A 24,244-nucleotide genomic window follows, 5' to 3' on the forward strand; every position below is an offset into this window, starting at 1 on the left:
AGAATGTCTATAGCTGTCTGAGCGACTGGTGATCTGTGATTGGTGACAGCAGGCCTGGCTCCCCGGCTGGTGCTGAATCATCAGGAGCAGCTGATTTAGTTACGGCACCTCTGACAGCACCCATCTATCAATTGATCTGGGGTGTAATGGATCAGCAGCCTGGCTCACAGGAGCCAGCTCTGGATATAGCCAAAGGTTGAAACCGCAGCAGCAGCAATGGGTGGGGGGAGGGAGCGGTAGCAGCTTCTGTTATCTGACCATTAGCAGGATGTGACTAAACAACTAAACATTGTTTGGGAGGGGGGGGGGGGGGGGGGGGTGCTTCTCTTCCACCAACGACTCCCATCACTGATTACAGATTCTATAACAGGATTCTACCTAAATTCCCCTCCTGCCCACTTTGGTCTTATTGTCCTAAATGTGCATTGGAATAGTTATAGTTTATAATAATTTATATTAATATTTGTATTTATACATTATATTACATTCATCCATCTGGATAGTTGTGGTGCCCACAGAAATCATCCACACACTTCATGAACAGTGAGATGAATCATTTGAGGAGGTAAAAGTCTTTCAGAAGTGTCGGCCGCGCTACTAATTATGCTCATATTTGTTTGGATTTATTTTCATACTCTAAGAAAATGACTAAAGATGCTACTGTGGTGAATAATAATAATCAAAAATAATCAAAATCAAAAGGTGGTGGTTTATAGAAACCCTGAGTAAATGCAAATATTGTAAGATTGACTGGATTTCCCGTCAGACATTGTGGGTGACCCTTAAATGCATTCAATTACAATTACAGAAACATTAATGGTAATTAACACCATTTTATTGTTAGATTCAATTAAAAGAATGGGTCATCTCTTGTGTTAAGCTATTTGCTTTATTTCTTCTTCTTTCTTTCAATTACCTTCTTAACATAATCCCTCCAGATTCAACAAGGGCCTTGTTAATTGTCCTAGATCCTATAATAAATCACAGATTTCCCACAGAGTCCTGTGGCATTCCTCCCATCTGTCAACACCTAATGTGTCTCATGACAAGTAGCAAGTAGCATTTCACAGCAGCACAACCACGTGGTTCCAACGATTTAGCTTTCTTGAACATTGAACAGTGGCTCAACTTTGTGGTCCCTGAAGGAGACTGACCAAAAGGGCCATGCAAAAACTGTCATCTTTAATGCCAGCATGCACACATGCACACGCACACACATGTTTGGCAAAAAAGGTAGACTAGCGAAAGTGATACTTGAGGAGAAGAGAGAGACACGTTGGATGCTCCTGAGCCATACAGATAAATAGAGAGAAAATGCTGCAGAAGGATATTAAAGCTTAAAAGGCTGGAGGTCTGGAGCTTGAGACAAAGGCCAAAATTTAAGATGTCTAAATTAGTTCTGTTCTGAACACCCAAATGCTCAGATGGGCCATGGCAATGAGCTGGGGACTCATTCAGGGGTGTAACTGCCTTCACCCTGAACCGGAAAGGGATAAAGATCACTTGGGGTAACGGGGAAAAACAATAAGTAATAACAACATACAGTATATAACACTATGTGCACTTATGTGCAAGGAAAATGTCAGGTTTCATTGCCATTATTAATAGTGATGAATCAGCTGTATCGGATCAGCCGATATTTCACATGCTATACAATTTGCATTATTGGCTGTGATTTTCTTTGTGCTAAACAAACAAAATAGACGCATCTCATTGTTTTAAAACGTGTTTTTAATGTATCTGAGGCCTTTCTGTTTTGAGCTTTGTCTCTATGTGATAAACTTTTTTGAATCTTGAATTCAACTATTACAAACAAACCTAATTACAGTAAGTTCATTTGTTGTACCTATTTTTTTCTATTATTGATAACTTGACCTTTGAACTTATTTGTTTTCTTATACATATTCATTCAGGGGTGTAACTGCCTTCACCCTGAACCGGAAAGGGATAAAGATCACTTGGGATAACGGGGAAAAAAGAGCATAAACAATAAGTAATAACAACATACAGTATATAACACTATGTGCACTTATGTGCAAGGAAAATGTCAGGTTTCATTGCCATTATTAATAGTGATGAATCAGTAACAATCAATAACTTATTCTATTCCAGTCCAGAATATTTATAATTTAATTTACTGATTCTGTTCTGACATTTGACTTTGCTTTGGACCCTGCAATGAGTCTGACATAAAGAAAATAAATGAATTAATTAATTAATTAATTAATTGCCTTTCATCATAGTCAGTTTGGGGCGTAGTGGGGCGGAGAGTAGAGGTGAAGGAGGTATGGTGGGTGTACTGCAGAGGTGGAGGGGGCGTGGTGGGGGCAGAGGGGGTGTGATTATTGAAGCTTTAAGTTTGAAAAGCAAATGTGCAGTCTGTCAGGCAAAGACATTTTATTTGCAGATACTAAACCCAGTCTTTATCTTGGATGATTTACTGTGGAGTAATCAACAACAGTAATTTAAAGCAGGATTTACAGAGAATATGGTAGAATACCAGTCACCTAATTGTTTAGAGCAAAGCAAATATTAATCACTATTAATCACTGCTCTACTCATTGTGCATAGACTTGATTTCACTTTCTTGGCTTAGGTGAGTGGTGTAACAATACACCAGGTCTCAAGAAGAGGCTCATGTTTTTGCCTTTTGTGTGATTTGCAAGCTGTAGCCAGGATTCTATCACTTGTGACTGCAGAATACCATGGATTTATATTCTGGTTATGCTTTGTTCTCTGGCTATAAAAGCAGCACAGCCTTCTCTATTTAGCAAACATCCATCACGGGCCCATCTGAATACACCATCCCAGATAAATGTGATAAGATACTGTAAATGACATTTTAATTGGATTTCAGGCTAAGTAATATTAGGAGATGAGATAGAATTATCAAAGAGCATATTAATGTAATAAAAAGCTCTTAGATCTGTCAGCTCTATTGCATTAGAAACCTGCCAGCACCTTATACTCTCTACCCTCCTTTTTCCAGGGTTTTTCCCCCTCAGTGGCTAAAATGATTAACATTGATTGGCAGATCAAAATCCAGAATCAAGCCTAACATCATTAAATGGGTAGACATTGACGCAGATACCTGAGCTCTAACTGTAGTAGCTGTTACATATGTAGAGTTGAAGATGCTAGAGTCTAAATGCATTGGGAAATCACACATGCACATCACAATTTGTGGATGGAGATTGGATCGTGCATACATAGCCTCTGGAGTTTTGGAGGTTGGGGGAAATGTTGTTAAATTTACATGCTCATAATGGGATGAGGCATCACAGTAAAACCCCTGATAAAGCGTTCACTGTCATATTCATAAAAATAAGTACGATATGTTGCATTATTAGCTTTTTTGGTGGTCCCCATTAGAGTGTCGGGGATGTTAGCACTAGACAGTAGCATCATCAACTTCACAGGTCTGCATGTTTCTCTGTATAAGCTGGTGAAGAGAGTAGGATTCATTTAAGAACAGCTTTTTCGTAGAAAGGATGTGAGAAGACCAATGAGTCTTGAGAGTGAGAGGAATGTTTTAATACTGACTGTTACATTAAAGATAGATGGATGGAGCTTGACATTAATTCTGATCTTCTGATCATTTTTGTGACTATATGTATCTGCTTGGCAGGCTTGTATTCAAATGGACTTTTAATTCACAGAATAGCCCGTGATAGAACGGCACATGATCGAGAAAGTGGTATTTTAGACTGAAAATGGGCCTAAAATGGTTTTGGTTTTTGTTGGGATCTGAGGTCGTAATTCTCATGTACTGGTAAAATCTGTGTCTCATCAGGGTAGAGAGGACTGAGTTAGAGTTTACTGACTTTAGAGTTTACTGACTGACTACTGACTGAAATACTGTGGATTGTTCAAGTTTCTTCTTGGGTTTTTTGTGTGTACAGTACATGGATGGATTTTAAGTGCACGTCTCTCCTCGAAGGATACAAAAATGGTGATGACCTAATTTGGATGAGAGGATTTGCAGAATGGGGACGGAGACTTTTATTTGCGTTTATCTTTTAGTAAGTGCCAGTGTCGTTATCGGTTACCTTGCACCCGTCTTCACGTGGCTCGCTTTATTGAGAGAGAGAGAAAGAAAACGAGAGAAAGAGAGACCATCTGGCAGTAGCCTTGATTCATGGACCTGGAAACACATTTGTCTTGGATGCTACGGGTTAATCATTCATATTTCTGATGCGATCATCTTCGATCCACCTCTGTCAGAGTGTGTTTGAGGTCTTGGAAGTGTAGGCTGATAAATTTTCTACTTATTTGTCTTGGAATCACTAAGATGGCATATAAGTGTGTGTAAAAATATCAATATGCTGGAGCACAACAGTCATTTGTTTTCTGATGATGTGTATTGATCATAAAATTGATTCTAACCAGCATGTTGTCTTACTTTAAGTTTTGCTTTGTGGGGGATGTTCAGAAAAGTCACAAATACAGTCAAACACTGAGACCAATCCATGCAGCCACATGAGTCACTTTCCAGAGGTCATGCACTTCAGTGAGCAACAGCTGGAATGTTCCTTTGCTCAGCTCTCAGATTTGGCTTCATGCTTTTCTTCTAATCAGGACAGAAACAAGTGTAATTGTGTGTGGGCAGTGTAAATGGAGCATGTGAAGCTTCATACCATAAAGTCCAGCCTAAGGACGCGTGTTGTTTACAGAAAAAGCTGTAAGCTGTAAGAGCTGTCGGATAGTTTAACCTACGCGGGCCTTGGCTGGCAGCACAGCAGACACTAGGAACCAGCCTGAGGCACAATTCAGCACCGCAGCAAGACTGGCTGTAAGTAGGCCAAATAACTCTCCAGGCTGGTGTTGAAAGTGAAACAATCCCTCAAGGACTCTTCAAATTTGCTACACGGGTGTTTTCATCCAATCCTCCCTTAATCATTACTTTTGCTTGGATTGGCATTTTTTAAATCAGCAATCACTTTCAAGTCTGGCCCATATATGTTGATTAACATTTGGCCTCTGGAAAAGGCTAGCAACCTACAACACAAGCACGTAGGATCAAGAGGTGATGACATCTGGTGGAGGGAAAAGCAATAAAAATGTGTCATTGCTGCAATTTTACCAACAGTATTCCAACTATACAGACGTCAAGACAATTACACTGTGTGATACTATAGATGTGACACTTCACTGTCTAAATGCTCGATCCCATAACAACCTGTCTGATGTATTCACACACACAACTGTTTAAAGCAAACGATGCCTCGTCCGTCGCACTTAAAAGATTTGATACAGTGATGAAACAAATGAAAAGCTTTCTTTCTATCTATCTATCTATCTGTCTGTCTGTCTGTCTGTCTGTCTGTCTGTCTGTCTGTCTACACACACACACACACACACACACACACACACACACACACACACACACACACACACACACACACACACACACACACACACACACACACACCTTGGGTCTCATCTGTTATGGTAGACCCCAGCCTCAATTGCTCTGGTGCTCAGGACCTGTTCTTGTGCGGCCATGAGTAGTGCCTCTGCGCTGTCCTTCAGTCTGGCCCTTTTCCAGCCACTGGTAGGTTTTTTGGATATCATCCACTTCATCTATTTGTTGGTGGTACATACCATGCAGAGGCTTATCCTTCCATGATAGCCCCTCAGGCTCCACCTCCTTGGTGTGCGTTTGTTGCCTGAGGCATTCACTCAGCAGTCAGTCAGTTGGGGCCATCTTCTTCCATCTGTACTATCAGCACAGAGAGGCGACCACACTCGGACAGTGTGAACAGTGGAACACTGTCTTTCTGTGGTCACAGAATGGACACTCAGCACTGATCGAGTTGATGTTCTATAAAAACCCGTTGAATGCGATGGCCCCATGACAGAACCTCTATTGTTGGTCCCCGCCCCTCTGGGTTAGCTTGTACAGGGACCTCCACTTTGAGTCTCTGTGAGGGCCAGTTGTGTTCTCCATGTGGTGTTGACCCCACTTGACAAGCTGCATTGGTTCAGAACCTTGACCAGTGTGTTGTACATAAGCTTCCCTGTCGAGGAGCTTAAGTCGACAGGTTGCACGTTTTTCAAGAGCAACTGTGAGTCAGGAACATTCCCCAACACTGGTGTTAACCTGACGTCCAGAAAAGGGTCGTCATGATTGGCTGGTTTCTGTGCTTTGCAGAACTAACTTACCAGCTCCAGCTCACTGGCTGCCAGTTGATGTCTCCGCCCTCCCAGCAGCCAGTTCAGGACCCTGTGGTCCTGCCTCACACCTGAAATGGGTAGCATAGATCACCGGTTCCCCCAGAAGCCAGAAAACGGAGTTGCAGGTGACCCGTCTCCCCGTGTAAAGAACCTCAATACCTTAAAAAGTCTGTGATAAAACCCTGGGATTTCATCCATTCTGACTCCTCTTAGGTCCATTGGAAGCATGGGTGCTGCCAACCCCAGTCCACTACATCGCCTTAACACAGCTTAAGCCACAGGTCTCCAGACCAGATCTGATGGACCACACAGCAGTCTTTGCACAAACTGGACCCTGAACGTCACTCCTCTGCTCTCCAGGTTGACCAAACCAAGTCCTCCTTCCTCCCTCGGCAGAAAAAGGACACTCTGTGATATCCAAAGCAGACGGTCCCCGAAAAAATCCACCATGACCGCCTGTATCCTGGACAGCAGGTTTTGGGCGGGTCCATGCATGCCAGGCGGTGCCAAATCTTTGGAAGAATCCATTTCCATCCCTTGATTCTCCCTTCAACTTTTTCTAAAACCCCCTCCCAATTCTTGGACATGAAAGCTTGACCACCACGTTGGATACCCAAGCACTGTCCTCCAGGAGAGCCCCCCTGGTAATGTTAGCTCCTTGCACCGTTTTCCACCCACTGCCAAGGCTTCACTTTTGTTCCAATTAACTTTTCCCACTGACAGTTTGTTAAACCTAGTGACAGTTTCATAGAGGTTAGTGATGTCGATCTGACTATTGATAAAAACAATGATGTCATCGGCATAAGCAGACACAACATAACGCCTCAGACAACCTGAAATGGTGAAACCTGATATTTGCGCTCTCAGTGGCTCAATAGACAGAGCGTAGATCATCCCTGACATTGAGCAATGCCGACTGATCCCCTTCTGGACAATAAAAGGAGCACTCAGGCCACCGTAGATCTTCAGCACACTCTCAATGCCACAGTACAAGACCTAAATCTTGGCTATGAAGCCTGGGCTGAAACCAAAGGCCTGCAGCATCCGCCACAGGTACTGGTGTTCAACCCTGTCAATAGCCTTTTCTTGGTCCAGAGAAATCAGACCAAGCTCACAACCCAATGAACCAGAGAGGTCCAATATGTCTCGAATTAAGGCAATGTTGTCAGAGATTAACCTGCTGGGCACACAGTACGTCTGATCCTCATGGATCACCCTCTCCATCACCTTTCTCAGCCGAGTTGCAACACCCTAGACAGCAGCTTATAATCGGTGCATAGCAAGGACACCGGGCGCCAGTTCTTTATGTCCTGCAGGTCCTCTTTCTATGGGAGGAAAGTAAGGACGGTTCTCCTGCAGCTCAGTGGCAGCCGACCTTGGCTCAGACTGTCCCTGAGGACACACAGTAGGTCCTCAACGAGAACAGGCCAGAAGGCCCTGTAAAACTCTGCAGGAAGCCCATCAACACCTGGAGCTTTCCCACCAGCCAGGCCATGTAATGCTGCCGTCATTTCCTCAGCGGACAGAGGAGCATCCAGCTCCCTGTTGTGTTCTTCACCCACCTGGGGTAGACTGTTCAGGAAGGACTGCTCCACCTCAGGCTCCTCCCGGCATTCCATCCTGTACAGATCCCGGTAGTACATTACCGCCCACTGGCGAATCTCAATAGGTGTCCTCATGCGCTTGTCCATTGTCGGCCCTCAGGGAGTGCATCATCCTACTCTGGCCATTTTTACACTCTAGGTCAAAGAAAAAGTGAGAGGGGGCATCCATCTGGGCGATGCGTTGGAACCTTGAGCGGACCATAGCGCCCTGAGCAACCACCTCTCTCTCCAGGTCCCTCATGGACCTGGCCATGTCCCTACTGGCATTGAGGGTGTACTGCAGACAAAATTGTTTGATGTGGAAGGAGAGAGGTACAAAATCTCTGGAGAATAGGACCCCCCCCCCCACTGTTGCTGCTTCTATGGCTAAGGAACATCTGCACTGCCCACTCCCGTCTCCAGTCAGGCTCATTGTCCAGAGTGCCGTGGGTCTCCTGAAGAAAAGTTACACTCAGATTTTTGCTGTTGATGAGGGCGACAACTGAAGTCCTTTTTGTGTCCTCTCGAGCACCGTTAATGTTCAGATTGCCCAGCCTAATGAGGCTGCATGTCCATAGCATGAACATGGACAGGGGGAATGTGTGTGGCCTAGTCGGCGTTCTCAAGCCGACACCGAACCTTCAGCAACAGTTTTTTGAGGCGGTACAGTTCCTGGTCTTTGGCCAGCCCTGGCCGAATCTTTGAGAGACAATAGCCACTATGCGTCTCCACCTGTATGTCATCAGTATCAGCAAAAGTCTCCTGCATGTCCCGTGAACTGTTCTACTCCTGTATATCTAATAAAGAGCTTTGTGTACTTTGTGTGTCCATTGGGGTACTGTGCATATCATTTGAGCTGTGTGTGTCCTGTGAGATATGTGTGTGAGGTTAGCTGTGTGTCAACTAAGCTGTGTGTGTGTCCTGTGAGATACGTGTGTGTGGTGAGCTGTGAGTGTCGTCTAAGCTGTGTGTGTCCTGTGAGATATGTGTGTGAGGTGAGTTGTGTATATCCTGTGTGTGCCATGGTAGGGAGGTTGTATGTCGTGATCTGACCGTGTCCTGTTTGTCCTGCAGGCTATATGCATCCACCGCTGGTTCGGAGGCAGGACACATTTGTTCTTCTGTGGACAGTTTCTTTATCCTATTACGTTATCTTTGTGTCTGTACTCTTCCTCTTGATTGACACATTGAGGCTGTTCTCCTCCATTAAAACATCCTCAATGTCTCGGACGGTCTCAGCCACTCTTGTGGCCGTCTGCTCCACCAGCTCTCTGGTGAGACGCTCACTCCTGAGGTCCAGGTGGTCCCCCTTCACCTCCACGGTTGTGCTTGCCATTGTGCCCTGTGTGTGTCCCTGTAAGGCTGTGTTTCTGAAGGTGGAGGGGCGGGGGGGTGTGTGGTGTGCGTGTACTTGAGTATGATATTGCCTGTGTCACTCCGTGCGTTTTGCGCGGACTTGCTGGCCGACGATCCTCCACATTATTCGGGCACAACCAGATCACATGGCCCTCCTCTCCACAACCAAAACACTTCAGAGAATCGGTGGTTCCATAAACGATATAATCAAACTCGTCCACTCTGAAGCAAAGAGCCAGATTGAGCTCTTCTTTGTTGTGGCTGAGCACCATGGACACCTGTCTTCTAAAGGACACAAAATGTCTCAGCAGCAAAGACTTGCAGCCGCGAGGAATTAACCTTATCGGGGACACCACGCGTTCGTGTCGGCTGAGCTCCCACAGCAATAACTCGTTCTTAAGGAATGGAGGGACGTTCGACACCACCACCTTTTAAACCGGATTTGTCAGAGGAAACACCGGCATCAGCGCACCGTTGATAACCACTCCAGCCTTCACCAGCTGATCGGCCTTATTGGTGCTGTCCACAAAAACCACCACGTGCTGTTCATCCTGGAAGCAGACTTCATGCTTCTGTGACCCACAATCTCCCCCACAACCAGGCTGCACTCCTCCACGGACACAACGACCGGTGGAGAGAGTTTGACGGCGTGTCTGCGGGTGAGTTTCTCCAACCCAGAGACTCCCAGCAGCGCCACCACGACGGCATAGTGGCAGTGGCTGCCAAATAATTCCAAAAAACAGTGAACAAATTATAAAAAAATTACAGAAAAGTGCTCCCAAATATGATTAAATACCAGCCGGTGTGACAAAAAAGATTAGAAATTAGAAAAGGTTTGGAAAAAACACTCCTACTCACTCCCGCAGCCAGACGCACTCACCACGCTCAGAGAGAGCGAGCATGTTTCTTGTGACCTTCCTTGGGGTTGTTGCAGAAGAGATTTAATTAATGGTATTTTTAGGGGCATCCTCATTGTTCCTTGCTCTGGGCTATTAGTCATCTTAAGGCTGGAGCAGTCTTCAGCCTGTGTCCAGATGTGGCCCTCGGTCATACTCACACAAGCCTCATCAAAACTCTCTTTTGCTAATCTCATTAATTACACTCTTAGCTTCATTAGCGGTATGAGGCAGAAAATGAAGAAATTGTGAAGGAAAGCATTTTTGTTTTTTTCCTAATTAAATTTGTGCTAATACGCTCTGGAGTGGAACGGAACTACAGTAACATACAGTATATGATTTTCTGGAATGGTCAAATGTCTGAATCTCCTCCTACAGGAGACGGTGGACATGGCAACAGCCATCTATAGCACCTTCTCACCCAGTCACAGTGGCAGGATCATGTCGATTGTGCTGGAGGAATCAAATACATTGATTATTAGAGTGTCTCCATCCCCATCCAAGCATCCAGGTTGGGATGATAACCACAGGAGGATGATAACCAACTGAACTACACTTTGACTGGTCAAAACCCAATTAAATTAAAGGGAAACTAGTTCCCTGTCTGCTATATACGTTTTCCATTTATGACATTGATTATGACAACACGACACACAACAACACGTTGAATAATTATAAGTATTTACTTATTATTATTCAATGTGTTGTTGCCCATTATTGTGTAAATAAATCACTATCATTATTAAGAAGTTATTAAAATAAAAACACTAATTGTATCTAGTAACATTCTGAAATTCTGAAACTGCTTCAAAACTCTAATCAAACAATTTCCTATTTGAAAGCACATTCTTGTGAAAACAAACAGATTTTTAAAAAGTGGCTTCTTCTCAATGAACCCCAAAAAGCTAAAAAAGCTGGGTTTTGCAGCTGGATCTTTTACCACTTTAAGGGAGAAAGCAGTAGAAAATCTGTTTAATTGCACATCTGCTATAAATGTCTTAGTAATGGTGCCATCAAAGCATACAGAAAGAAAGATTACACAAAATGGGATTAAATGTGGAACAACTAAAAGCTGCTTTGCTTCTCATTGTAATAGAGGAAAATCCCACAAATGACACCAGAGGTGGAGTCTGGTAGTTTTTTAATATGTGATACAGTAATTTCCCATATTGACCGTAAAGCTGAGCTGGAAGTAATGAGTGTTAGCGGGGAAATAACGTCAGAAGAAAATTTCTCGTCCAGAGGTGGTCCTCGTCGGGGTTTGTCATTTCTACAAACTCTGTAGTGTTGGACTTTACTGTGACAGGGAAAGGGTGTGAATAGAGGAGAAAAGCAGGAAGGGGTCACTGTACAAATGCTGTTCAGCAGCTCTCTGAGTGATAAAAAACAGCTTCTCACTACAGCTGCACAGTGATGTTGACTGGACCAGAACCCTTGTTATCTGGCTCTGTTTAACTAATGTGCATCTAAACTAAAACAATGAATGCATGTATGACTTTTAGTCAGTTGTGATTTGTACTCCATAATTATGCCCTTTTGGACAGTTTTGAATTTTATCTCACAGTATTACTTTAAGGGTGGTGGCAGATCAGTTTGTAGTGACCTGAGCTGAGAAGCGGAGGGCTAAGAAGGTGCTGTGTTTGTGGTGGTTGTGGAGTTGGGGGTCCATGGAGAACTTCAGAGCACTGCTGCAGTACCCTCAAAATGCCTGGATGAGCTGGCCCCTTATTCAGGAGTGTACCTGTTTTCCCCAATGTGTGGCGGGGATAGCCTCCAGCTCACCCCTCACCACCCCAACAGTTGTCTTTGTTTCTGGCTTTTGTAGCAAAATACATGTTTATATAGCACACATGTACAGATGTATGCACTCATCTTCAAATCTGGGGTGTTCCCAGTCTGCATTGGACAGTGGCAGAGCCTCGCTGATGCAAAAGGCCCTACAGGGTGGTCCAATCCAAAGGATGAGCTCCCAACAATGCTGACCCCCGTCCACCGAAGATGGTGCAGAGCTGGACCGAGGAGCAGTGGAAGAGGATCACCTGATGAATGAATAATTCTGGTTTTCACTGCCGTTTTTTGAGGAGTAGTTGTTCCTGTGTTCCCAGGTTTTTTTTAGTGGTTTTATAGTGTTGCCCCAATGCTAAGAAGAAATACTTCAGAAACAACTTCATAATAACCATCGTGAATGGTTTAACAATGTAAATTAGAGAACTCTGTAGCCGTCCTTAGTGAAGGTTAAATATTGTAGTAAGAAGAACAAGAATAGAGTAACATAACTTTAGTTTTGTTTACAGTTTCTGTGCACATGAAATTACCTGAAATTCCACAAAACAGATAAAAGTCCCTGTTGTTGTTCCATTTAAACTACATTCATTCATTCGAGTTACTTCATGATTCTCGAGCTTATTATTTGGTAAAACTTTTTTGTGTTGCCAAATGAGGAGAAAGATGTGCAGGTAATTTTAGAGCTGTCCTCTCTATAGGTGACATTAGCGTAGATGCTGTATTTGTGTGTCATGTGCAGAATGAGAACACTGTCAGCATGACCAAACTGTAGATTTCTGCAAAAAATGCCTGGAAATAAGATATGAAGAGTGAACAGAAGCCCTGAATCATGGCCTTCTTCACTCTAGGTCTAGTCCTGATATCACCAATAAAGCTCCACACAGCCAGACAGGCCATGTCATACCCAGGGGTGTCAAAAGACCGCCTAAGTCCTGATGTTTGAGTCTGCAGTGCTCACGTTGGTCATTTACCCCTGTAACTTAAATATACATGTTGGAATTGACTAAAATTAGCCTTATTTGGGACATTTTGTGTATAATATTCATATTTCTGTTGGGTTATGATGAATACTTACTAATATTGCCCATAAAGATATATTGACCATGTAAAGCTTAGTGCCACTATAATTGTATATTTTATAAAGGCTTATTATATTGGTAAAACAATATTTTTTGTCTACATTCTTCTCCTTGTAGATCATCCCCAGAGGCTGGAGGCTAAGAGCTTTGGGTGTAGATGGGGTCTTCTTGAATAGCTCATCCTGTCTCTATTATATTTAGTGGACATGAATCCACCTATGCAGCCCATCAGCCTCTATCAGCTGTTCGATTACATTGAGGAGACTGGGACTTAAATCTGTTTATCACTGTAGATTTGAGGCCCTTGTTCCACAATTCAGACTAGCCAACCACAGAGCACCTGGTTGAGATCAACACCATAAGCATGTGAAAGGGACACTTGTGCAATAAAAAGAGATCACTCAGTATATTTATAATATGTATGGATACTATCAATCCAACTCGATGGGTTTACTGTTCATGGATGCAAAATATTATTATATTCCCTTTTCTCACTTATGCATAGTTAAAACCTTGTCTTGTGCTGCTGTTGGACACAAATACAGGTGATTGATGTGTGCACACAGACTGATGCATCAGCTTGGGGAGTCAGTAGTTTAAACCCCACTACTTCTGAAGCTGTGTTTGCCTAATTAGTGAAAATGCCTAGTCTTTAGAATATAATTGGACTTTATTTTCCACTTGTGAACTATCTTGTTCTGGCGATATTAATCGGACCCAGAAGGCCGAGTTTGGAACCAATTCTGGACATTTACAGTATGGACACAGCTCTGTCAGAACTCAGTTTCATTCTGATTGAAGCCACGTTTCAAATGAGAATGGAATTTCTTAATGCAACAAGCTGGCTTAAGCAAATGTTTGAGTTATTGTGGATTATGGTTAAAGCCCTTCAGGCTCTTGTGACCTGCACCCATGTCCACATGATGATGTGCTTGTCATGGCTTCACTTTTAGGAACATAATTCTTAAATAACATTAAAATACCATTAATCAAATGAAATTAATTTAGGAAATATAAATGTTTGAGTCAGCCAGTAAAACTTTCTTTCATCTTAAGATGTTTCATTGTGTTGCCATTGATACTAACATTTCAGCTGTGCTGCATCTTGCTCATCTGAATGGTATACATGACTCCTTAACACACATAGCCCTACAGAGACTTTGTTGCCAACATATTCAGTACTTGAAGGAAAAACCTGGGTGTTCTATGTCCATCTGTAGCCTGGTTTTGAACATATGACGTGGATAGATGTATGGAGGTATAAGACCAGATCAAACCATTCGGGGTGAGAATGGCTCCTTAATGTTTGTTGTGGTAAATAATGGTAGAGCTAAAGATTTGATATGTACAGATGAACATGTGACAACATTCTGTGGGGGGTTTATTTTGGTCACTGTATCTTTGCTAAATATGGATTGGGGACATATTTCAAGCTGGCAGCGCGACAATCTTTCCTCATATTTGTGGTGAATATGTCATAATTTCCACGTTAGTAATTAGAACAACTGCAGTCCAGTAAATTGGGTTGGGGATGCGAGCTAAAAAAAGATAGCAGCAGAGCAATCTTGCTGTTAGCAATGTCATTATGTAACATTAGCGAGTGGCTCATGTGCCGCCATACTCACTTTTTCAAGTGGTTTGCCAAACTTGATGCAGATACGCAAAGTTGTCATGGAAAATTGGTGTGGACGATCGAATGGGGCACATGGTGCTTGTGACGGCTGCTGCCCTCTAGAGGTGCTATCATTGATTGCTTCTGTCCATGAGGAAGTGGTGCCACCAGTATGGAGCCACGATTACAGCATCCCCTCCCTGGATGTATGTTATATACTATAGCATTCTATAATATAGAGCCCCACACTCTGGCTACAGTAGTAGTATTAACAACATCTAGCACTGCAATTTGCAGTGGCCTCCTGTCCTATACGGTAATGCCACTTCACATATACTGCGTTACTTATGGTAATATTCTGGTATCTCCAGGGTGTATGTGGAGGTGCTGTGTGGTTGTAAAGTGTGTCAGTCGGTTTATTAAAAAACACAGGTGAAGTCCTGTGTTCAGTTTAAGGGCATCACATGGAAAAACAAACATAATATTGATTTTTTTTTTTAATACTGATTTTTTTCCCCCCAACAGTTGAATCCTGGGCCATTTAACGAAAAGCTTTGAATTCTTTGGGTCAGTCCTAAAGGTTTATGGGTGAGGCAGTGTAGATGGGGCTGTAACCCAAGTCAAAGTTTAGACACACTGTCCTAAATAAAAAAGTAATAATTCATGTGATGACCACCTTCCTAACCACCCTATAATTACAGTCAGATATCAGAGTGCTTCACAAGTGGCCCAAGGGTAACACTGCCTTTTTGTTGGACTCAAAGTGCAATTTACTACTCCATGTTCCTGTTTTAACACTTTTCCAAAATGTGGTTTTTAAACACCATCCAAGATGCACTTTCATCGTAAATGGGTCATAGATAAAGAAAGACATTGTGTTTGTTTAAGGAAAGGCACTTTTTTACTTTCTTTTTAATTAGAGAGGTTTTCTTTATTTATTTCCATCTCCTCTGAGGAAGACAAATTCTGCACACTCTGATTACCTGTAGAAGTGATCTACAATTACCGTTGCTTTCGTGCCAAGGCCCCCTAACAGAACTGGTATCCCCTCCTGAAAATACGACAGTATACGTATGTAAAGAAACATATTATTACGCATTATACACATTATTCTGTGTGGCTGGAAAGTTATCCTGAACCTTTGCTGCCGCACACTTGGGATTTTTTAGTTGGCCAGGAGCTCTTCCACAGCAGGTCTGCTGCTTGGAACTTTTCCTTTTAAAACCAGTTCATTTACACCAGCTAGCTTCCTGCTAGTTTAAGGTTCGGACCAGCATGATGAGGTTCAATTCTGTTTTGTTATTTTTGTTCTCATCTTCACTCCAACTTTCTAAAGGCTCTCTCAGCACCCCCAGGGGGGCGCGCCCTGCACTTTAAAAGCCTGTTTTGCTTAGCATTTCCAGTGAACTCAAAGTTTGAAGAAGTAACTGAAAATGTAGATGTGCATGCAGAGTACCTTGTTGGGTGGAATCCCAAGATTTGGGACTTGATTCTGACTCTAAGAACAGCTGCAATAATCACATTAGCCTGGCCAGTGGAAACGCTGCCAAGCTCAGAGCTGAATGATTGGCACCAGCCCTGCCCAAGCTGGCACCAGTCTCTGTTTTCTGTGCTGCTTCTGAATGGAGGAGAGACCCAGCAGGTCAAAACACACACATGCACACGCACACACACACACATACCCACACACACACACACACAGCAATTGGGCTATTTCCTCTGACTTGTTTTTAATGGCATGCATTGTGTTGATTTTTTTTTCTCAGTGCCTTTTTGTGCCTATTGGGGACATAGTCTAGAGTTGTGGACATTTAATGACATTTCTCACTCACATTTCCTCAGTCTGTGATTAAACTGACTTCCTGCCAGCTGATGGCCAGCTGCCTGAATCAATCGGTGCTGATACCAACTTAAATTATGACCTCCAAAGGCAGATGACATTTTCTTATCTGATTCATTTTGCCTCATCAAGAAATGCCTTGTGCCTTTTTAAACGCGTTGTTGTCAAAGTCAACATTTGATTCACAACAGAGTTGCTGCCCCCTCAGTCACGGGCTACATTCAATGTAAATCTGTAGAAACAGATTTCTCTGTAGGGTCTGAGCTGTGGCCGAGGAGGATTCGGCATTCTTTTCTACGCTTGTCAGGCTGGTTTAAAAGAAAGGACGATTAGAAAAACAGCGATAATAACATAAGGCAGAGGAATTACAACGTTACATCCATCAGGAAAGAACCAGCACAAGTAGCACATGCAGCCAAGTGTATGTCTTCATTGTTGACCTTTATCTGTCAGTCAACCAAAAAAGCAGCACTGCTCAGCTTCTTCTCTGTCAGTTGTCATGGAAACATGATGCCCTGCCAGTGGTGCAGAGTGAAATTGTTCAGATCATGCATGAGCACAGACTGTTCTATCTGAAACTGATCCAGTGGATTTTTCTTTAGTCAGCACCGGTAGGTGTAGCAAAACTGCAATACAGCTGTCTTATCATTTCAGTTGTTTTTACTTTTTCCCACCACTTTTAATTAGGGAAGCCAGTAATTTATTAGCATCAAATTCTGTAAAATACATTGAATAAATAAGCATTCTCAAGCAAAATTTATACAGTGGCATGATATGGGATAGGCCTCCTAGGTTTGTAATCAACCATATGTAAGGAAAGCCTTTGTTAGTCAATACCCAAAAGAACACAAATTGGTCATCGATCTGTTTTGATCTTTAACTGTATAAAATTGAGCATAACTGCTCTCCCACCTGTCAAGCTGTTGAAGTGCTGCTGCCTAAAAGCCATGAACAGCTCCGCAGACAGCTCCTGCCTGCCATTCACACATGCCTCATTGTAAAACATTAGAGGGTTTAGTCGGTGGTGAGAGACTGTGGATGGATGGCGGTTTTGTGTGAGAGAGACAGCCATGCTTTATGGCTCCTTGATTTTGTAGTGGCATTGCCAGAGTAAAGTATTTGGACACAGCAGTAATCACTCAGAGATCTGGATCACCAGCAATCAGATACAGACACCCTGTGGGCCTGCAGTCATACATATGTAGTGTTCACACCGCTCAGCATAACCAAAATTGACAAACACTATTAGTCTATTAATATGCAAAGCAAAACATCAACTAAAGTAAAGACTTGTAATTATACGGTGTAACCAATCTTCCCACATGGGGCAGAGCAGAAAGAAGCAGCACACAGAAAGCCAGGTTCAAGGACAGAAAGAGGACATGTGATTGATCTGAAGGGAGATGTGTCTGGCCAGGCTCTCAGCCCTAATTCCCCCCCCCCCCCCCCCACCCCCCCCACACACACACACACACACACACCACTACTGTCCCACCAACTCACTCTTTTCCAGCCCATAGATCCAACTGTCCTAACTAAGTCAGGGTGATGGAGGACCTTGTCTTGCTTCTGGGCTGCTAAGACAAAAGGGAATGAGGCCAGTTCACCAATCTTTCCTCCTACTGTACACCATAGAGTAAGGCTGCTAATGCCACAAACATTTACGCTTTCTTTCTCCTTCTCCTTTCTTTCTCCTTCTGTTTCCATAAAGAAAAGTGCAAAACCTCTTAAATGATTGGATGTTTGTTGATCAAACCTTCACTCAACCTCTGTTTCATTATGGTTTGGCCTTCAGTAAACGATGTGAACGAAAGTATGATTGAAAATCTGCAAACATGCCGCCTCCTTCTCGGACTGTAGTCATCGTCGTCTTGGTCTGTGTTGCCCCTGGACCAACTGTCCTGTCACACCACTATTCCACTCAAACTGGTTTGCAGGTGGTTATCGTCCATTTTCCAGGGGAATTAGTCATTTCTGGGCCTCTTCGACTTGAATTTGGTGCATTTGTACTGCTCTACACCAGCTTGGGCACACAGACAGTGGACTTGAAACATTTTTGGACATTAACATGTCAGCATACAGTCTGATTCCTTAATGAAGACTTGCAAATGTTTGAATTGGTGGATCTGTCTCACGCTGATTTACAAGTAGCGGATGATATCTTTAAGGGTGTTTTTGCACATGAGAGATTTAGGTTGACCCAGCTGAATTGTTGGTCCTAGTGTGGTCAATCAATCAATCAATCTTTATTTATATAGCGTCTTATACAATCAAAATTGTTTCAAGGCGCTTTCCAGAATCCCAGGGCCTGACCCCAGACAAGCAACAGTGGCAAGGAAAAACTCCCCTTTAACAGGAAGAAACCTTGAGCAAGACCAGGCTCATGTAGGGGGACCCTCCTGCTGATGGCCGGCTGGGTAAAGAGAGAGGAGAAGGGGGAGGACAGGTAGAGGATAGGATAGGTAGGAGAGGAGAGGAGAGGAGAGGAGAGGGGTAGAGGAAAGAAGAGGAGAGGGAGAGGAAAAGGAGAAGGAGAAGGAGAGGAGAAGGAGAGGAGAGGAGAGGAGAGGAGAGGGGTAGAGGAAAGAAGAGGAGAGGGAGAGGAAAAGGAGAAGGAGAAGGAGAGGAGAAGGAGAGGAGAGGGGTAGAGGAAAGAAGAGGAGAGGGAGAGGAAAAGGAGAAGGAGAGGAGAGGAGAGGAGAGGAGAGGAGAGGAGATGAGATGAGATGAGATGAGATGAGATGAGATGAGATGAGATGAGATGAGATGAGATGAGATGAGATGAGATGAGATGAGATGAGATGAGATGAGATGAGATGAGATGAGATGAGATGAGATGAGATGAGATGAGATGAGAGGCACAGAGCACAGAAACACACATAAAAAATATGATGCACAATCACTTCAGCGGGGCCGGAGGTCATTATGCAGCTCCGAAGGCGGCGATACCTGTAAATAAATAGAGAGGTGGGGGGGAGAAGCAGAAAAACTACACAAGAATCAGCATAACTAGTCTGCTTGATGAGGAGAGGAAAGTAGAGGAGAGGAGAGGAAACCATGACCCAGTGGAGTGACGGAGGCCTGTCAGGTGATCATGTTTCCGGACCCCGGCAGCCTTGGCCTATAACAGCATAACTAAGATGTGACCTAACGATTAGACGACCCCCTAAGTATGATAATTTGTCTGTCTATGATAGTAACTGGAACTACTGAATTAGTAACAATAAGCTTTTTCAAAGAGGTAGGTTTTGAGTCTGATCTTAAAAGTAGCGATGGAGTCAGCCTCCCGTACCTGGACAGGGAGCTGGTTCCATAGCAGGGGGGCCTGGTAGCTAAATGCTCGGCCCCCCATTCTACTCCTGGAAACCCTGGAAACCACAAGTAGACCAGCATTCTGAGAGCGGAGCGGTCTATTGGGCTGATAAGGTATCACTAGCTCCTCCAGGTAGGATGGAGCTAGGCCTCTGAGGACCTTGTAGGTCAAAAGAAGGGTTTTAAAAATTATTCTAAATTTAACGGGCAGCCAATAAAGCGACACCATTACAGGAGTTATGTGATCTCTTTTGTCAATACCTGTCAGAACTCTGGCTGCAGCATTTTGGATCAACTGGAGGCTTCTTAAAGAGTTGTTTGGACACCCTGATAATAAAGAATTACAGTAGTCCAGCCTGGAAGTAACAAAAGTAACAAAAAGCATGGACTAACTTTTCAGCATCATGCCGCGTCAGCAGCTTCCTGATCTTTGTGATGTTCCTCAAGTGAAAAAAGGCACTTCTAGAGACTAATTTAATGTGTGAGTTGAAGGAGAGATTTTGATCAAAAGTTACTCCTAGATTCCTCACAGAGAGACTAGATGTTAATGAGATACCATCTAGAGTGATCATGTGATCTAATCTATCCCTGAGAGGTTCAGGACCAAACACCATGACCTCAGTTTTTCCTGGGTTAAGGAGGAGGAAATTTGAAGACATCCAGGACTTTATGTCTTTAAGACAGGTCTGGAGCTTCACTAACTTCTCTGTCTCCTCGGGTTTCATGGATAAATAGAGCTGAGTGTCATCAGCATAACAATGAAAATTTATCCCATGCTGCCGAATAATGTTCCCTAAGGGAAGCATGTACAATGTGAAGAGGATTGGTCCGAGTACAGAACCTTGAGGAACTCCATGGCTAACCCTACTGTATGAGGAGGGAACACCATGGACATGGGCAAACTGGTATCTATCAGATAAGTATGATCTAAACCAGTCTAGTGCTGTCCCTTTAATCCTAATCACATGTTCCAGTCTCTGTAACAGGATGCTGTGATCAACTGTATCAAAAGCAGCACTGAGGTCCAGCAGAACCAGCATAGAGACCAGTCCATGATCGGAAGCTATGAGAAGATCATTAGTGACTTTAAGAAGTGCTGTTTCTGTGCTGTGGTGAGCTCTAAAGCCTGACTGAAACATCTCAAACAGGCTGTTCCTCTGCAGGTGCTCCAGTAACTGAGTCACCACCACCTTCTCTAGAACTTTAGAGATAAAAGGAAGGTTGGATATTGGCCTATAATTTGCTCAGACATCAGGATCCAGTGATGGTTTTTTAAGCAACGGCTTAATCACTGCCACCTTGTAGGACCGGGGTACATAACCTGTCACTAAAGAACCATTGATCTGGTCCAGGATAGAACTGCCTATCAATGGTAAAACATCCCTCAACAGGTGTGTTGGGATGGGATCTAAAAGACACGTGGTGGTCTTGGATTTCTGAATTAGCGATGACGCCTCAGAAAAATGTATAGGGCTGAAGGAGCTTAAGGGCTCGTTGGAGACCCTGTATGTTCCCACAGTCGGCACATCTGGTGATGGTCCAGTTGTTGGGATGGCCTGGTTAGCTTTCTCTCTGATAGCTAGAACTTTATCAGTGAAGAAGCTCATGAAGTCTTCACCACTCAGGGAAGAAGGGATACGTGGATCTAAAACACTGTGACTCTTGGTTAATTTGGCCACAGTGCTGAAAAGAAACCTGGGGTTGTTCTTATTTTCCTCAATCAAAGAAGAAAAATAAGCTGTTCTAGCCTTGCGAAGGGCCTTTTTGTAAACTAATAGACAGTCTTTCCAGGCTACATGGTAGCTGTCTATTTTACAAGAATGCCACTTCCTTTCCAGTCTTCGCGCTTTCTGCTTGAGGGTCCTGATATGTGAATTATACCAGGGGGCACACCTCCTCTGATTTACTATTTTCTTTTTCAGGGGGGCAACAGAATCAAGCGTGATTCTCAGTGAGGTTGCTGCACCTTCAGCAATAGAGTCAACCTCAGCAGGGCTAAGATTATAATGACTGATCCCTGGGGAAACACACGGTGGTCCTGGGATCAGCACAGGGATCACTTCCTTAAACTTAGCTACAGCATTATCTGAAAGACATCTGCTATTGTAAGACTTTGTTCTGAGCATAGAAGAATCCTTAATCATAAATGTAAAAGTGATCAAAGAATGGTCTGACAGGACTGGGTTCTGAGGGAACACTGACACATGTTCTACCTCAACACCATAAGTCAGAACTAGATCTAGGGCGTGGTTGAAGTTATGAGTTGGTTGGTTTATCTGCTGGAGGAAACCAACTGACTCAAGTAATGAAATGAAGCCATTTCTAAAGCTGTCATTTATAACGTCCATATGGATATTAAAGTCTCCAATGATAATGACTTTTTCCGTTCTAAGGACCAAGTCAGATAAGAAATCAGAGAACTCAGACAGGAACTCTGAATGTGGCCCAGCAGGGGGCCGATATACAACTACAAACAGAAGTGGCTTTTCTGTCCTCCAGTTCAGATGAGTGATGCCAAGAGTCAGGCTTTCAAATGAACTGAAGCTATGTTTTGGTCTGGGATTAATTAATAACTTGGAGTGATAGATTGCTGCCACTCCCCCTCCTCGACCAGTAACACGTGGAATATGATAATTAAGATGGGTAGGAGGAGTAGATTCATTTAAGCTCACATACTCCTCCTCCTGAAGCCAGGTCTCAGTAAGACAAAATAAATCAATGTGATGATCCGCTATCAGGTCGTGCACTAACAGGGATTTACACAAAAGAGATCTAATATTTAACAGTCCACACTTAATTGTGATATTAGTTTCTCCAACTTGTGCTTCAGTATTAATTTTAATAAGATTTTGTTGTGGTGTGAGTAGGTCAAAGAAGGACCCCACTGAGACCACCCTTCAGACCATTCTCTGGCTCAACCACAGGTTTGAGCTAACAAGGTATCAGCGTCTGAGACCTTATTGTTCTGGAGAAGCCCTCTGCGCCTTTGCTGCAATTGTTCTGTTAATTGTGCTGTTGATTGTTGTACAGCTGGCAACACAGGTTCGCTTAACAGGAGCCCCAATGGACTTTCAAAAAGTATATATTTAGGAGTGTACATTAAGATAAGGAATTGAACAGCACAACATGAATGTGATTGTGTGTCTCTGTTGTTGGCACAGGAGTCAAATAACAAAGTACCGCACGTCTTTTTAATCCAGCAATTAAATTCAACAAAACTTTTTTCTCTGTCAGTTGTCATGGCAACATGCCTGTGGCACTGCATTTGGACCCGAGTGAAAAGAAACATGAGACTCGGGAACGAACTAGCTGAACAGTTGTACATGGGGTCATTTTCTCTTCTGATGTAGGTGTGAAAACACCCTGAAATACATTTGTGATGGTGTGAAATCAACAGTACAGTCGGGTCCTTGCTGATTAGCCATGCACTCATGGTTGTGAGGACATGCGCACTAGGTTCCTGACCACCCAGGCAAGACCAAGTTCATCACAGAAATGTGCCACATTCGTTCAGAGTTAGAGTAACCAACTATATTCTTAACAAACCACCAATTTACAAGCAAATTCTCATTTCACTCCTACGGAACTATATGATATACATCTCTAGCCCCAGCAGAAGTCATTATACCCAAAATATGGCTGGGTAAACATTTAGCAGCCAGATTAATCAGGAAACTGTACCTTTGTGTCACATTTGGAGTGCAGAGCCACAGTGCACCAGACGTCCTCTATGTTGGGGATATTACATTTTGTCATTGACCACCGTTGGCACCCCTTTCTCGAGGCAAAGCAGCAAGAGGAGAGAAGAGCGGCACATTCCTAGACAATTTGTAGACACAGACAGCCTTGGCATCACTAATGGGGTTGGAGTTCTGCAGCACTCTGTTACCTCGGTAACAGCCTGGGCAACACATGGTCTTTGAGGTTGTTTACAAAAGGGCGTTTGGCTGCTGCTAGATCTGATCTTTTGGACCAGGCCTTTATTTACAGCCATATACTTGACCTCTTCAACTTGCCCCACTATTCATTATACAGTAAGAATACTTTCTGAATAATGTTTGGGTTGAAATGCACATTTGTCTTTTTAGAGTATCAATGACATCTTAACCGCTCATTTCTCTCCAGGTCATTTTATTCACAATATGCCATGTAGTGTTGTAGGAAACACGCAGCTAAACCGCCCGCAAAGAGGAGATGTATTTTGCAGAAATTTCCTTTACTGGAAGCGGTGTAAACTGTGAAGCACATTACATATGCTTTCAGAACAAGTCAGATGTTCGTACAGTACATTGCACTCATCTATAAACATTTTCGCATATAATCACGAAATATTGCATAAGTCATACAGGTAAATATATAACAAACTTACGGTGTTGCCTTGTTAACAGATTAACGTGGATGGCAAAGTTTTACAATGGATTTGGATCCGATATTCCATGCTAAATCAGCTCATGGCCTCTGTTTACTGCCGCGACGCGGAACCGGAAGCGCCAAACTGAAAACCGGAAGTCACTCTATTCGGAAGTATTTTTAGCTAAATTAATTACAAAACAATGAATTACAATTGTAAACAACTTCGAATGTATTTCTTAACTTATTAACAT

The 24,244-nt window shown here is 43.3% G+C and overlaps 1 protein-coding gene and 1 long non-coding RNA gene across 3 annotated transcripts in view; one reads left to right on the top strand and one right to left on the bottom strand.

Annotated features, from left to right (window-relative positions):
• ctnna2 (catenin (cadherin-associated protein), alpha 2) overlaps positions 1-24,244 on the top strand; it is a 233,440-nt gene that overhangs the window by 70,715 nt on the left and 138,481 nt on the right. The window lies entirely within an intron of this gene.
• Positions 19,225-24,122, bottom strand: LOC115253291 (uncharacterized). Its single transcript, XR_003891596.1, has 3 exons — positions 24,010-24,122; positions 23,322-23,459; positions 19,225-19,277 (listed from the first exon to the last, which is right to left on the bottom strand). It is a non-coding gene; the product is annotated as an uncharacterized lncRNA (long non-coding RNA).

Source organism: Takifugu rubripes, chromosome 17 (assembly GCF_901000725.2).
Source record: "Takifugu rubripes chromosome 17, fTakRub1.2, whole genome shotgun sequence".
NCBI classification, from domain to species: Eukaryota; Metazoa; Chordata; class Actinopteri; order Tetraodontiformes; family Tetraodontidae; genus Takifugu; species Takifugu rubripes.